Source organism: Physella acuta, unplaced genomic scaffold (genome assembly GCF_028476545.2).
Source record: "Physella acuta isolate Inbredline_101_S28 unplaced genomic scaffold, ASM2847654v3 ptg002388l, whole genome shotgun sequence".
Taxonomy (NCBI): Eukaryota; Metazoa; Mollusca; class Gastropoda; family Physidae; genus Physella; species Physella acuta.
In genome coordinates, this window is record NW_026733877.1 from 4975 (window position 1) to 23346 (window position 18372).

The 18372-nt window shown below is 34.2% G+C and overlaps 1 pseudogene; it reads left to right on the top strand.

Moving 5' to 3' along the window:
- The first annotated feature begins 1845 nt into the window (after nt 1-1845).
- On the top strand, nt 1846-8700 carry LOC131933178 (centrin-3-like; annotated as a pseudogene).
- The last annotated feature ends 9672 nt before the right edge of the window (nt 8701-18372 follow it).

Below are 18372 nucleotides of genomic sequence, written 5' to 3' on the forward strand. Positions count from 1 at the left end.
ATTGAGTAAACTTACAGGAAGGAGAAGCACTCTGGTTAGCAATAAGATTGTAGTAGCTAAAAACAGTATGAGCATTGAGTAAACTTAACAGTAACAAGCTGACTACGTTACAACTATGTGTGCGCAGTTTACAGCCTGTTAAAATGATAATGATTTTTACCAGGTCAGATGACCACTTGATTCTGGCATGGGTTTACTGCCGGTAAGGAAAATTGTGTAGTATATAATCTATATATATAATTCTCTTCTGGGAGACGCTAGAAAACAAGTTATAAGCGAGCTCCCTACCGCCCCCACCCCTTCATGGTCAAGTAAGCCGTGTTCACGCTAAATGTTTACATTCGTAGAGCTGGGTTTAGTGACGGCTTTTAGGTGCAGATAATTTAGTTTGAAACGATTTTAAACTTATGGGAGGTAACTAAGAGGAGGCTGCTTTCACGGGGGGGGGGGGGGGGGGGTAGGGGTTGGGGGAAAGGAGGAAGGGGGTAGTATCGTCCTTAACGACCTATTGATAGTGTTTTAAAGCACATATTTATAGTGGCAGCATTGGTACTGTCGAATTCACAAATTATGAATTACTGAAAAGTAGAAAACAAAACAACTAAATAGCAGCGTATGATATGCCGCGGGTAGGCTCGTAATATATAATTTACTTTTCCTTGGCTGATGAAAGATTATATCAATGGGGAACGTCTAAGGCCATGTGAGCTAAGTCACAACAGGACAAAGTTATATAGCAGGTAACTGTTATGTTCACTCAACTGTCACTTGGAACTACGTCATAGTCAGGATTAGTTTAAGTCATATAAGTATTCGACTATACAACTACGTCACAGTCAGGATTAGTTTAAGTCATATAAGTATTCGACTATACAACTACGTCACAGTCAGGATTAGTTTAAGTCATATAAGTATTCGACTATTCAACTACGTCGCAGTCAGGATTAGTTTAAGTCATATAAGTATTCGACTATTCAACTACGTCACAGTCAGTATTAATTTAAGTCATATAAGTATTCGACTATACAACTACGTCACAGTCAGGATTAGTTTAAGTCATATAAGTATTCGACTTTTCAACTGCCCTGTACGCTAAAACACGGGTAGTGTGAGAGCGTTCGCGAGAGTGGTTGTGGAACTTTGTAGCACCAATTTAGACACACCAAACATAAAACGATTGATTTCAGTTCAGTTTAATCTGATCTATTTACCTATTCCTAATCACAACCAAGCTACCTGTCATGTCCAAACTTGGCCTTGAACTGCCATCCAAATTAACCGCTATACAGCTCCGTCCTCTCGCTTCCAACACACCAGTCACTCGGCCAGTCGCTTCCCTTGTTACCCTCGTTCACTCAGTACAACATACTGGTCAACACATACCGCCCCGCGCTACAATACCACGGTGTACAAACTCAGGCGCAATGATCCGTCCCACACACACACCTTTCATACACAAGGCTGTTGCAAATAACTGTAACAGTGAGGTTATTCTTCTCTATTTTGTGACACCATTACGTCTTTTCATCATGATATAATTTAACATTGTATAAGCAATATAAACATGCCAAGTTATGTATCCCAACTTCTAAAACAGTCACATATGTGTATTAAAGTAATATCTAAGTAAACCATAAACTAGCTTCACTATTGGTTAACTAGATAGAGAATGTCTGACATTGAGCTAATTTAATTCCATGTCTAAGTTATGCTAAGTGACTGGTGGAAATTAGGAATGGGGGTTGATTTTAGTTAGCGGTATATAACACCTATATAGCAGACAACGTGTCTGTCGATAACTTTGGCTCGTAATATTGGATGGTAGCTTCATCAATGTGGGTGTAGATGGGTGGAGCCTCAGATACATCTTTTGTGTTGGCCAAATTGGGCTTCACAGTTCTGAGTCTGGCCAAGTACGCAGTAAGTGAGAGTGTGGGTGGTTAGGGACGGTAAGTGAGAGTGTGGGTGGTTAGGGGCGGTAAGTGAGAGTGTGGGTGGTTAGGGGCGGTAAGTGAGAGTGTGGGGTGGTTAGGGGCGGTAAGTGAGAGTGTGGGTGGTTAGGGGCGGTAAGTGAGAGTGTGGGTGGTTAGGGGCGGTAAGTGAGAGTGTGGGTGGTTAAGGGCGGTAAGTGAGAGTGTGAGTGGTTAGGGGGGTTAAGTGAGAGTGTGGGTGGTTAGGGGCGGTAAGTGAGAGCGTGGGTGGTTAGGGGCGGTACGTGAGAGTGTGGGTGGTTAGGGGCGGTAAGTGAGAGTGTGGGTGGGTTAGGGGCGGTAAGTGAGAGTTTGGGTGGTTAGGGGCGGTACGTGAGAGTGTGGGTGGTTAGGGGCGGTAAGTGAGAGTGTGGGTGGTTAAGGGCGGTAAGTGAGAGTGTGAGTGGTTAGGGGGGTTAAGTGAGAGTGTGGGTGGTAAGGGGCGGTTAGTGAGAGTGTGGGTGGTTAGGGGCGGTACGTGAGAATGTGGGTGGTTAGGGGCGGTAAGTGAGAGTGTGGGTGGTTAGGGGCGGTAAATGAGAGGTGTGGGTGGTTAGGGGCGGTAAGTGAGAGTGTGGATGGTTAGGGGCGGTAAGTGAGAGTGTGGGTGGTTAGGGGCGGTAGAGAGAGTGTGGGTGGTAAGGGCGGTAAGTGAGAGTGCGGGTGGTTAGGGGCGGTAAGTGAGAGTGTGGGTGGTTAGGGGCGGTTAATCTAATTCAGTCTGCATTGTGCAAGAAGTAGAATTTGAAGAAAAGAAAGATAATTCAGAATCTGTCAGATGAACATCTGCACTTTGTAGCATTGTGTCAGTCTGTTGAGGACCAAGAGGAATTTTTTTCTTGAATGCATACATTTGATCTTTTATCAGGGGCGAACACTACCGATTTATAAACAAGATGAAATTGGGGGTCTCTGAGCTTGAGGGGCATCTTTGTTAACGTTCATTGTAATGTAGCACACCTTTAGAATAATCTCCCTTAAAATGAAAAATAGAATAAACTTGTGTTCCATTGCACTTTTGAAAGACAGTCGATTTGCTGATCACCGTGGAGGTGATTATTTTAAAATAATTTTTTTTTTAAATATATTTTTTATAGATTAATTTTTATTTTAATTATAACAAAAATATTATGAACTTCTAAAACTTTGCCAAAACTGTCTATTATGTATGATATATATCATGTAATATATAATGTAAATAATTAACGAGATAGAAAACGAATTGGATAACTATGGCATCATATTGCAACAAAGGCTGCTGAATCAGCCTCTGTAGCTAAATGTGATTTTTACAATGTATTTAGCTGTAAGAAAAAAAATATCATAATTACTAATTACTTCCTAAATTACTTTGTTGAGAAGACTTTACATTATGTTAATACGTTAAAAATTAGTTTTTTTTTTATTTGATGAATTGGAAAATAAGTGATTTATATAGGTGTTAAAATCTTGTATACATTTATTTTATTCTTTTCCGATATTTTTCAACATCACGACTAACATAATGTTATTAAAATAGTAGCCGATAAAGACTTTATTCTCCAGTATTGTTTTTTTTTTTAAATAGCAGAATAAACTCTTTAACAGTTAAATTAGTCTGTAAAAGTTTTAAAACATTGCAAGCGAAGCATCATACAATTGAAATCAGTAAAAGCTGTATAACTTACATAAGTGTTAAGTAATAGTATCTGCCTTGCAACATAATTACAGCATGATGATTGGTTGGGGAGAATTCAAATATATCACGCCTTGAACTGTTATTATTAAAAATATTTAATTAAGGGGTCATCCATAAATGACTTCAAACTTTTTTGACGATTTTTTACCTCCCCCTCTGCCCATCGTCAAAAAAAGCAAGACCCCTAAAATGACGTCACACCTCAGCCTACAAACCCACCCCCTCCCCCCTCAAAATCGCAGTTGAATTTTTTAAATCGATATTTTTCTAAAATCTTGTCTGAACTCTATCAATTTTAGACAATTCATGTTACAATTTATTAAAACAGTTTTCTAAAACGCGAAATAACGTATACAATTCGATTTCTAATATTGCTTTTTTATAATGCAAAAGTGTGACGTCGCAAAATCTGACCCCCACTTCCCCCTCCGCCTCATCACACATCGTCACAAAATTACGGACCACCCCTCCCCCCCGACGAGTGTGACGTCATGTATGGATGACCCCTAACAATAATGTAAAAAAAAATGCTGGGTTCTGAAAAAAGCGAATATCAATCATTTCCGTGGGCTGAAAACAATTAAGGGAGACAACGTATCTCTCTATACCCAACGAGTTTTGATATGTAGTGAGGTTGAAATGTTGCATACATTGTTTATAGAAATGACAAAATTCCTAAATTTAATAATTCATTTTATGCAAAATTGTTGAGAGTTGCTCTCTTTGTTATCCAAAATTATTATATTATTATTTTACTTAAAATAAATGCAACCTTTACTATTTTGTACAAACAAATTTGCTTAAATTCAAATACTTATGATCAGCCATTATTATATGAGGATAATATTTTCTCCGTTATACAATTTGTTGAAATCCCAAGCTTAACAACCAAAGGCAAACATTGATAGAGACATAAGAACAGTACTATTTATCAGAATCGGCTACGTGCATTTCCTTACATGCACTGTAGGCTCAGGCCGTTTATGTTAATCTAGTAAAATAAGACGTCTAGATTTACTAAAGTTAAAAGTAGTTAGAAGAACTAGAACAATGTTAAGTAGCAGCAATAATTAGCACATACACTTAAAATAATTAGAAATACAACATAATTTATGATCGATCTTTTCTGTGTCTGTAAATGAAAATGGCTGTTTTCACTGGACGGGAAGGCGGGTGTGGACGGAGGGCGGGAGTGGGTAGTGTTGAATTCACAAACAAATTATGAATTGCTGATAAGCAGAACATAAAACAACTAGATGTCGGCGTATATATATATATATATATATATATATATATATATATATATATATATATATATATATATATATATATATATATATATATATTTATAATTTAAAATAAATACCTTTAAATTTAAAATAGTATTTATTAATATAAAAACATACACATATTTTGCAAAAAATATTAAAGTATTTTAGGTAGCTCTGTTAGAATAATAAAATCAGTAATCAAAGTATATAACTTTAATTATTGAATAATATTTACAATAGTTTAGCCTTGCATGCCTTGTAAAAGTATGTTTGAACCTGGCTCAGAACTTGCTTTCGGTTGATCTAGATATTTATTTGTTAGTTGGCTTCTTTACTTTTTATTATATTTATGCAAGAAAAAGCTTGCTCGCATAAATATGTTGACCCGAAGATCATCAGCACTCCCAAATGCAAACTTATTCACCTCACTGTAGCATCCTGCAAGATTATTTCATGCGTCACATACTAATGTCTCAACTTGCGGCATTGCTTTTAGAACTGTCCACTTGTGCAGAGAAACGTGCATGTTTTTCTGGACCTCCAACTCTCCAAACTTCTCTTGATTTTCGTGAACTAACCACTCCACAAATGTTTGGTTTTCAAATCTAGCAATTTAATTTGAAGCGAACCACCATCAATTCCAAATAGCTCAAAATTATACTCGTTTGTTTTTGTCCTGAGAAGATCTACGATGAACGTCAGAATACTTGCATTTGTTTTGAATTGCTCAAATCTCTTAGTAAATCCATCCTTCATTTTGTTTATTGTAATGCTGAAGTAATTCATGTTAATAGTAGCATTGGTTTCACCGTGAAATTGTTTTTAATCTTTTCGAAATTAAGTAATTTACCGCTTTACGTGTCTTCAGTTTAAAAAAAAAGTATTTTATTTTCGAAACAATCCACTTCTTCAAGCTAGGCCTACATCTAGACTGGGTTTACATTTAGCTCGTTTAGTTTCTTTGTGATATACACCATGAAATTGAATGTTTTAATTCGGAATGGATAATTTGTAAGCACATTGAAATAGGGAGTAATTAATATTCTAATTATATTGATGTTGAAGAACAATATTTGTATAAGTTTTGAAAATAAAAGAATTATTAATATGTGTGTATTGAGCTGAAGAGCCGCATATTGTCATCAAATGAGCCGCATACGGTTCGCGAGCCGCATGATGACGACCCCTGACGTAGGGGGCTACTGAATTGTAACAACAACAGCATTCAGTGGACTAGGTGGCAAGACAAACTAACTCTGTAAATGACATGTCTGAGCCTAAGAAATGTATTAGTTTACTACGGTAGTTCCTAACGGCCTAGATGAAATGCTACATAGGGTCTATTGAGTTAAAATTTACAATGATCAACTTAGTAGCGTTGATCGCCGACATGAACTCAACCAGTTATCATTCATTTAGAAAGGGGTATTGTGGTATTAACAGTACACATCTTCATGTTATCATGACACTACTGTAACTATATGTTTAAAGTTTGACTAAGATTTTAGCGACACAAAATAGCTTGGTTAAAGGCTGCATACTATACACATTTCTATGTTTAGTCAGTCAGCTGTTTGGGTTGCGAATAACATACCTCTTTCGATAAAATTACCGACTCCCTCTAGCGCATGCCCTGCCAAGCTTAACCTTATAAGTAACTAGGCATACTGCCTAGCTTCGCTTAGGTTTTTTAAAAAACATTTGAGAATTTGAATACTTAATTATTTAGCGATGGAGTGCTTTAATTTAAACAGTAATGCTAACTTTGGAAAATATGTTTTTGTTTGTCATTTACATTCCAATCTCAGACAAATATTGGAAAGTACGCAATCTATAACTAAAATGGAATTAGAACTACAAAGGTTCCATGAACAGTATATCTCATAGTTTATATTAAATTGCCTTTTGAAATTAATACATTTATTTAATTAGGATACGTAACTGAATTAACAACTTAATTTTGTACTAAAACAAATTCTATACTTCGTCATTTTCTGTTTCTGTTTAAAATAGTATACAATAATTTGAAAAATAATAATTTTAAAAACGCTACCTCCCTTGAAAACTGAACGTATGACGTATGTCTCTGTTTACTTTTTTTTTTTTTACAAACAGTTGCTATGCTTATATAAGAAATTACGGTATATGAACATATTTAACTACTATAATGGCTGTTTCCGACGGGAATAAAGTTTTTTTTGTTACCCTCCAGGGTCGGTCTACGACGTCATATAATATTAAGGGGATCGTTCGTCAATTTTTTAAATATATATATATATCCCATATAAGGAGAATTTCGCTAACGATCATCTTTTAGCCCTCGTCGAGGGCTTTTAGTCTGACCAACGGTTTTTCCATACGGCCTAGTCATCTATAGTGTGTATGCAAAAACTTAGCATGATGTACAGACGTTAAGTAACCTAAAAATTGTGTTAAAATGTCCCTGTTTTTGCCATAAAATACAAAGATTATATAGGGAAATACGACTGGTCAGTTTTGATCCATTTCCCGATTTTTCCCGGACATGGCGAGTTTTTTGTGACACCCCCAAGGCGTTCTCCTACCACCTCACAAAATATCAAGGGGGGTCGTCGGAGGAATTTTTTTTTTCTTAATATAGCCCATATAAGGCGCCGGTCAGTCGAGGTCAGTTTTGACCCCCTCTCCGTCGACTTTTCGGCCAACCGCCACCGACCCTCGTGTTCTATCTCCCAAAGGCACCATCGTGTCAAATTTGACGCGCCTGCGGCGCCGGGAAGTGCCCGAGCGGGCACCTGACCACTTTGCTTTATATATATAGATGTCAGTTTAGTGTATTTTACCGACATAGTTGACACATGCGCGAGGCCTGACGGGGTCTGACAACACACAGAAGAAGAAATTAATTAAAGACCGAATACAAAAATACTTAAAGGAAAAGAACGAAATAAGACAAAAACACACACAAATGCATAATTCAGGTTGTCATTAAGAATTTTGCGAATGATATATTGAGTTATGAAGCAATTCGTTAGTGTAAGTGTTATTTCCCATATATTTAATGCAACGAAGTTGATTGAAATAACTCAAATTTTAATTTCACAAGTATTCTGATTTAGCAAAATTCAATGACTAAATAGTTATAGAGAAAAATAATTTTTCTGTTGTATTATTTTATCGTTCAAAAAAACAATGTTGTGCTTTTTAGTCTATACTTTTTATATAATAAAGTGTTTAATATTATCTTTAGTATCAAGTATATTCCTTAAACCAATCTCTTTAATATATGAATTTTTAAAGACAAACCATTACTACCTTTTAAACAGCGTTATATCTCGCATTTGTATGTGTATATTATTATAATACTTATTAGAAGAACAGAAACAAGAAATTAGATAATTTTTGATCTGTTTGATACAGATAAAGACAGAGCCATAGCCTACTATGAACTAAAGGTTGCAAGGAGAGCGCTTGGCTTTGATGTAAAGAAGGCAGATGGACTGAATATTCTACGTGACTATGACAGAGAGGGTGCAGGAAAGATTTCCTTTGATGATTTCAATGAAGTTATGACAGACATGATGCTAGACAGGGATTCACAGGAAGAAATTCTCAAAGCTTTCAAACTATTTGATGATGACACCTCAGGAAAAATTAGTTTTCGGAATCTCAGGAGGGTAGCGAGAGAGCTGGGAGAAAACATGACGGATGAAGAATTAAGGACACGATAGATGAGTTTGATAGGGATGGTGATGACATCAATGAAAAGGAATTTATAGCTATCATGAGAGGAGTTACGTGACCGACTGGCCAACAAATGGAAACTTCTATCAGTGAATGAGCGACCCGCCTATCAACCAATGACAATAGTTGTTTACGTATGGCCATCCAATGGAAACTTCTGCCAGTGAATGAGCGACCCACCAATCAACCAATGACAATAGTTGTTTACGTATGGCCATCCAATGAAAACTTCTGCCAGTGAATGAGCGACCCACCAATCAACCAATGACAATAATTGTTTACATATGGCCAACCAATGGAAACTTCTGTCAGTGAATGAGCGACCCACCAATCAACCAATGACAATACTTGTTTACATATGGCCAACCAATGGAAACTGTTATATGAGAGGGATGAAAGGTTACAATGTAAAACTGCTGTACAGATATTTACAACTGTTCTTTGTCAAAGTATTCAAAATAATTGCTTGTATTGTGTATGGTTTTATAAAATGTGTGATTAATTTGATGTTAAAAATTAATGTTTCTATATAAAATGTGCGCCGTAAATAAATGTGGCAAAAGTGAATTAAAATGCAGGAACCAGTGCTGAGAATGGAAATAAAATACTTAAAAAAAACTTTTTAAAAAACCACGTTTTTCTTGTGGACTAAAAAGTAGAAAATAACTATTTACATACATTTGATGACAAAAAACGTGGGTACGTTCACCATCAAATTTCCCGACCCATCTGCCCGACCCACGTTATTTGTCATCAAATGTATGTAAATAGTTATTTTCTACTTTTTAGTCCACAAGAAAAACGTGGTTTTTTTAAAAAGTTTTTTTAAGTATTTTATTTTCTCCTTTTTAGTCCGTTGCTACACATGAAAAACGTGGTTTTTAAAAAAGTTTTTTTATATAGTTTATTTTCTACTTTATCTAATGACTTGATTAAGTATGAATTGACTAAGTGTTTATAAATACACGGACTAAAAAAATCTTGAGCGACCAGGATTCGAACCTGGGTTGTCGCGGCCACAACGCGAAGTACTAACCACTATACGATCACGGCCAGCGCGCTCACATCGAATGGGGCCGAAGTAACTGTGTCAATAAGCCTCCAGTCTTGTCGGTATCTTTAGAAATCATGTCCTCAATTTTATGGTCCTTTGGGCGTAATTAAATTAAGCTAATTACGGTCTCTAATTGCTAGTTTTTATGATTGCATCTGAAATTGTTAGGCGAAAGTAGCCTGCATGCCAAATTTCAGAACTATAGAACAATCAGAAGTGGGCTAATTTTCGATGTCAATTTTAACAACAAACACACAAACGCGAAGCTGAGTTAATAAAAACGTGTTAAATAAAAAAAAAGTATTGAAAGAAAATAGGCTACACATGTCATAATGAATTATTATTTTTCGCAAAGATATTTCGGTCCTCACAAGCCGATGATGAAAAGTGTAATACTGAATAGAACAAACTGACCTGATTCTACAAACATGTTCCCATTAACTTCAGCCCACCTGCCTCACCCTCCCCTCCCTTTGACCGTACCTTCATAAACTATAATATAACTTTTTTAACACTCAGACACGTGTGGGAAGTTTGTCACTGTTAAATAAAGAGCGCCTGGTTCTGTTATGAAAGCTCTTCTATAAACCTTATTGTATTGTATAATATAAAACAAAACTAAAGCAGTAGCAGAGACCTTATAGGCAAGGAATAAAATAACTTTAACGTAAAATAATATTGACTTGACTTTGACTTAGTCCTCTTTGCTCCTTATAATATTGATGTTACGAAAATGGCATTAAAAATAATAAATATGGCATATTTGCACATTTTTATCTAACGTCTCGTGATTTCTCTGTATGGTTATGTTGAACTAAAATTTGAAAGTGCTGCTGATGTAGTAAGCCAAGAGATAATGTCTATGAAGATTTCGCCATTGCAAGCGCCGTGTCAGATATATTAAAAAAAAAGAACATATCACACGCGATTTTACATGATTAACATTTTTTTTTGTCTTTTTAAGAACAAACGTTGAATAGAGTATCTTAAAATGGATATTATTTTAATTGGCGAGACTATTTGCCTATTGACATTTTAATTTGAATTGTAATATATTTCCTATACGCCGGGTGCATGCTGCTTATTTAAGACAAAAGTCATGGTCCATTACAGATAGGTTTTTCATAAAGGCCAGTGTACGGCTAGCTAGTTAAGTATTTATCGTTAAGAGAGTGTCTTAAAGTGGCCAATAATATAATAGCAGAGGCAGGCACCAATAGACACATTATCATAAACGACACGAGGTGGCCATACTGTTAGGTTACCTAATCTGATAAAAGTTACACATTGGTTAAAAATACCGCGAAGTAAAAGTAAATTGACATGCGTTCGTTAATTTCGGCAGGCATCGTTGCCATGGTTACAGTTGTAAAAAAATAATATTTCGATTTATGTCAACGCACGTGGAATTAACAGCATCAGTTAGCTTTAGTATCAGTGTTTTTAATTGTTTTGTTAGCACGAATAGAGATTCACACCAACACACTTTATTACTGACATGTAGGCCCTAATTAGACTTGTAAATAGTAAAACAAAATTTTGAGTTTTAAAATCAACTTGAAAATCAAGTTAAACTTTGTTAGAAAAATATCGAAGCAAGGAAAATGAAAAAAATAAATACGTGTAGGCCTATACAAGAATGGAGAAACTGAACTAAAGGAGACAACTCTGGCATCCTGCTTTATCTAAGATTTATTTGTTTATTTCCCTTTGAATTTGATTGAATGTGCTGACTAAGATGAAATGTGGTTAATAATATAAAATAACAGGTGACACAATGATTGCCAAAAATGATGAGGCATTTGCAAATGGCTGAGACCTGACAGCAGACACCAACTGACAAATATATCGTACGTCTGTCCAAAATTAAAGCCATTACATAATTTATACTTGAATGTTCAGCTTATAATAGCGTACTGAACGGATCACGCGATTTCTTTAAGTCAGTTTTCTTTAACTTATGCAGATGTGTCAAACTAGTTTTAGACTCCTAACCTACGCAATCATTTAAGCTATGTATTAAAAGAAAGAGACTATTGTTATTCAATAAAACTTAAAAAAAGAAAAAAAAGTTTAATCTGAAACTGTAGATTTTTGCTTAAGTATGTTGTCTCCGTTTGATTATTTTAAATCAATTTAAGAATTTAGGAATTGAGGAAATTGGTGAATAAGCTATTACAATCTTTCAGACTATAATTATAACTGAATGAACTAAGAAATTGTAAGTGAACATTTTACAATACATCACGTTTCCAGAATGCTTGATTGCGTATCATTAAAGAGAAGACACACGATGATTGTGTCGATTATTAAAGACGCTTAAAAAACACACACTATTTGTTTTCTCCTCCGTTTGCGTATTTTAAATCCATTTATGTATTGATGAATTGAGGAAATTGTTGAGCTAAGAGATAGTAAGAGAAAATTGTACAATGCATCACGTTTGAAGAAGATACACGAAGATTATTTAGATTATTAGAGACACTTTACTACACGAACTTTACGAAATAAATCGAAACTCAAAAGGATGGCCATTAAAAGACTCCACACACCCACACCCAACCCCAAGTGTTTCGTGTTCCATCTCTAATTTATATTTATGTTATCTTGTATTAAATTGTGTTGTTTATTACAGCTCTTTTTTTCCTGATGCGCTTTGTTCATTACGTAAACAACTTGCATATTGTTCAAAAATGTGTTCGGCATAACTTGATAGGTAAGCTTAATAACCAAAATCATGAGACCACTTAGACACTCCAAACTACATCATTTATTTAATTATTTTTTTAAAAAGTCAATTATCAATCACCACACATTAGCTAAAAATCTTTGAATTAAAAAAAAACAGCAAAAAAAAAACTACATCTCTAAAATAAAACGTGAGGTGTGATAGGGACATTGACATTTTTTTAACCATATTAAACATTCAATGTTTTATGTGTAACTAATAAAGACCTAGAGCAGTGTAAACAAGACAAAACTATTTTAAAAAAGTATTAATTACCAGTATAGCTGCGAGAAAAATTGTACTGAGGAAGCATTTCATTATAAAATGACCTCAACCGCTGTTAAATTAAATGGTATTTGCTCAAACATATATTTATTTTTTTTCAAAATATAAAAAGAAAACCATGATATATCACATACGATCTTCAGTGGCCTAACTAGGATTGTCTCGACCTTATGCAAAAATTATCAGTTGGCCCCTTCGGTGTTGGAAGTCATGATATCTACTACTACATAATTATGAGGGAGAGATTTTCAATAATTTAAATAATCTTCACATTTTGCATTTGTATACGCACTGATAGTAAATTCGTTTTGTATTTTTATGTAGTATCCACGTAAAATAAGTATTTTTGTTTTCACTTTTCTGTCATTTTTAGGGATTTTACAAATAATATTTTCATTGGCAGAAAAGAAAGTTAATTTCCTTTTTCATTTTAAAATTATTATAATTAAATAAATATTAAAATTCCAATGTTAAAGTGTTTTTTTTTTCATAGAGAGAAAAGGGCCATTATGTACATTGCATTTACGGTGATATTATGATTGCGGCGGCCATGTTTAGGTAAATGGTTTGGAATTCAAAGAGACAAAAAATAAAATAAACCGAAAATGCGTTCACAATCAATACACAATTTCAATATTTAGATCAAGACATTGGAATTAGCAATATTAACCTGTAGAAGTAGTATCGTGTAAATTCTCTAACGTTGCCTCTCTATGAAAACATGTGTTTAGTGTTGACTAAGATTTTAGCGACTCAAAATAAACTATCCCACACCTATTGGTTATTTATTATTTAAACAATTTTCATATATACATTTTAATGTGCGTATTATTGGATACATTTATAAAATGAGTATATCCACATTTTCTTATACATTTATTCGATCTCAAAGTAACAAAAGATGTGTGATTTTTTTCCGTAGCTATACACATTACAATCCAACATATTCAGTTGATGAAAGTTTGCATACTATAAACAGTTATCTACTTAGCCAGTCTGTAGTTTTGGTTGCTAATAACATTCATCTTCTATAAAAAAGCTCAACTGCCTTTAGCGCATGTTCTGCCAAGCTAAACCTTTTCTGTGATTTCTGTTTAGTGTATTTTACTAACATAGTTGACACATGCGTGAGGCCTGAAGTGGGCTGGACAACACACATAAGAAGAAACTAAACACAGAATACAATTTACTTACAAGGAAAACTAATACATTAAAAAAGGAATAATTTAAGTTTTAATTTAAAAATAATTTTGCGAATGATCTATTAAGTAAATAAGCATGTGAGTTACTTCCCATATCAAAATTTTAATGAAATACATTGACATAACTCAAATTTTATTTTCAAAATTATTTATATTTAGAAAAATTCAATGATTAAATAGTTACAAACAAATGTTATTATTATTTTGTTTTACTGTAATATCTGATAAGTAATTATGTATTACGGTTAATCTACACTTTTTATATTTTAAGGTTTTTAATATTATTTTTTTTGCTTCAAATATACAGTTAAACTAACCTATTTAATACATGTATTTTTAAAGACTAGCTAACAGTTCAATTTAAACACTGATCAATAGTCGATAACGATGTTGGTTATTTTGATTACTTTTGATAAAAGAAGTTATTTGACTTCGCAGCTAAGGATGGAGCACAGTAAATTAAGCTGTCAAGAGAAACCGAGGTTGAACACCTTATTTTAGTCTAGTTTTTAGTCCATTTTGTTTTCTCCATTCAATTACTAGATCCATAGATGCAATTGATGTTCATATCTCTAATGCTGGGTAAAACCATAAAAAAATATTATTACTATTTTAAATGTTTAAAACAATTGAAAAAATAAAAATAAAAAATAAACCTAAACCCAAGTAATCATAATGATTACTATTTACATATCATCTTAGTAGTATTTTCCATGTGATTAATATTTATTAAAATAAGACACCTATAATACAAAACCATTTTTAATACTTATATTCATGTATGATACTATTTCTAAAATAATCACTACACCAGAGTTAAAAATAGCAATTCTTTATGCAATCGAATATTAATGATTTAGTTTCTACTCATTAATAATTTAACTACTACTTTTGTGAAGAGTGTAAAAGGCCTAAGGAAAAATGTGTGAACGGTTAATTGTGTTGTCCCATGCCAATTGTTAAATCAGCTTGATAATGTTTGTGTAAACACAACATAAACAGTATTAGAACCATACAAATGCTACTTTTATCTGTACGGACTGGATGGTCAGATTGTTGGAGTGTGGACGTCATTTGTGGATGACCACATCCCCAGTTAACCCATCAGACAAGCCACATTTTATCGAATTAAACTACAGATATTAATTATTAGACATCATTGTAACCATTCCAGACAGAAAATAAGATTGACAACACATGACTCATCCACAAATCACCTGTCCAACCGATTGAGCGACAGAAATAAACAATTTTAGCTCATATAGTTCCATTATGTTAGGTCTTATGGTTACGTCTCATTAAGTTTAGGGATTAAGTGTAGTGTTAAGAGTGTAACGAGTAAGTGAATTAAAGCGATCTAATTATTTTAGCATTAAAATTGAGTAAATGATAAAATTAAGTTCCACAATCAATCTCCTTTACTCTAAATATGGCCATCACCTAAATCATCATATTTCGCAACCACAAGGAAGCTGCTTTTTAAGGTAAATACACTTTATAAAACCGGGTAATTTAATATTATTATTCTTGATTGAGTTATTAAACACGATTTGGTAATCGTTGATCAAAGCAACAGCAAAAACCAGATGGTCATTATTAAACGTAATCCAAATGCCTAGCCAACCTACTAATGCAAATATATATTGTAAATACCTTTTCCTTAAGTATTTTTTATGATTTTTGCCAGCATGTTGTTTTAGTAATAGCCATAATTATCAACCACAATGAAAAATATAGCTATAGAACTGTATAGGTATCATCTAAGTAATGCTACTTGGAAAGAGTAACTATAACAATCTAGCCCGAATAATTATCAATGAAAAACAAACCTTCGTGATACGCATATACATGTATATTGTTTTAGATTGAATTCCTTATATATTCGGCTATCTGTATACATGCACTGTATCTGCTTAGGACAGAAACAAAATAATTAAACTTTATAAGAAAGTCAGGGGCAGAACTATCAGTGCCGCCAGACCCCGCAATGCGGGGGCCCCAGGCCGTTTAGGGGGCCCACGACTGACTATGATTAATATCTTTTTTAAATTTTGAATTTAATTTTCGTGCATTTTTGCCTTGATATTTGGTTTGTAAAAGAAAAAACACTGTAGCTGCGGTACGATTATCTTTATTTTTACAGTCACTATACCCACGCTCTTCCGAAAAAAAAAAAATCCATTACACAAACTACAGTGCAAAATATAGGCAACTCTTCAAATTTTAATGACTTCTTTGACTCGTTGCCCCCCTTTAATAGCTAAATAGAGGACAAGTAACTGTTTGACCGATCCTCCAAAGTGTACTGTGGCGGATGGGGCAGGGGATGGTGACTAAAAAAGGGGCTCAAAAATTGTGGTCAAATTTTTTATATATTTAAAAAAGTTATTTACATTTGTATTTTTTAACCATCGTCAAGGCCGAGTTATATTTCCCTAACATCAAACATACGCTGTCGCCAGCAAAATTCTTTTAAAAAAACAACAAAGTCCATAAGTATCACGAGAAGCCGATACATATGAAGTGAGCTTTAATGATGCGCGGTTCTTCTTTGCAGCATTAGTTATGGACCCGAAATCCGTTGTACATTTTTCAATGTTAATATGTGTTTGTGATAGTGGTTGAATTTGCATCCTGTACTGTCTTGTATACTACAAATAATAAAAAATAATATAGTACTAGAAACTTCGGTTTTATATACGTTTACTTGTTTTTCCTTTACAAGAAATAGCATAGTAAACTTTTAAAAGCCTATAGTTGGAATTATCTCCCCTGAGTAAGTTTACAAATGGGCGATGCTGACGTACATTTTGTTGTCTCTTTCAAGTTTTTTTTTCGAGCCGACCCCCATCCCTACCCCTCTTTCTTAGCCTCGCAAGTATCGAGCAGATCAATGTATCGTTTATGAACTACTTCCTAACCGTACGATTCACCACTTCAGCACATTTTGTCAGACACTGGACAGCACTAGTTAACAGATATTATTTACTTGCATAGTATTAGGTACATCTAATTCACAAAACAGGGAAGGTAAAATTATTTTTATATAATTATTTAGAAAATAATTAGAACGTTTAGAATTAATTGAACGTTATTAATAGTCAATTACAATTTATAAATTACGTTATTGAGATGGGGGGTGTGATAGTCTGGCTTTTTATTAGTCGTTACAAATGTGGCATCATTTGCGGATTTCCCCCCCCCCCCCCCCCAAATCAGAATGTTATCCGACGCCTGAGCTGGCCACATACAGTTGTACATGTGAAAAACATTTTTTCTGTCTATTATGCATTACTGCATCATTCACCCATTCGCCATGAAAACTTGGAAAGCTGTTGAGTAACAGCCCCGCAAAGGTTTCTGTCATAGGCCTAACATTTGTTTACATATTGGAGTGGGGACGCCTAACGGAAATATGTGATTTTAGCGCCCCGTGATCCTGCATAAGCGGATGGTGTTACTACTTGAATTCACCGGCGGCAGTGTCATCCTGAAGGCATCCCATATGAGCAGGTTGGCCCCCCACAGACAGTCGTTTAAAATCTCCCACAGCAGTAGGAATAGATCTCACTACGAACCTCGATGACTAAATCTAAGCAGGTGTTGCACCAATGTTTCTTCCAGACTTTTTTCTCTGGAGGGGGTTGGGTGTGCACTTGATATTTTCGTGTGGGGGGGGGGGGGGGGGGGGGGATCAGACATTGGTAAAAGTATATATTTTTAATATACATTTTCATTTCGTTCGGGGAGGGGAGGCTCTGCCGGAAGAAACAAAGTGTTGCACCCATCACCCATTGCAGTAAATTAACTGGTAGCTCCATAAGTCCCCGTGACTCCCCTGACAACTGGGCCGTCGCCGAGGGACTTACAGCATGCCTTGGCGTGTCTAGAGGAAGTCTGACACTAGCAGACTCTTCTTATCTAACACACATCTTGGACTTCCAAAACGAAATTATCCGAAGGTCTATTAGACCAATGAGTTATGTATATATATATATATATATATATATATATATATATATATATATATATATATATGTATATATATATATACATATATATATATACATATATATATATACATATATATATATATATACATATATATATATATACATATATATATATATATATATATATATATATATATATATATATATATATATATACCTTTTTAGCTTTCTTTATATTTATGGTGTTTTTTAAGTTTATATGTATATGCTTATTTGTGTTTCTTGTCATTACTTTCTACTTAGTGTCTTTGTTTTTTTTTGCATTATTAACTACATTAAAGCAATATTTAATAATCTTAAAGTTAGCAGTAATTTGTTGGAATATTTCTCCACACATTTGTTATGTGTGCCACCATATGTAAACAGTCTTGTTTTACTTTAGTGTATATTTATTTATATATCAACATATACAAATTAGTAAACGTAAACGTCTTACATGTACTTCAAC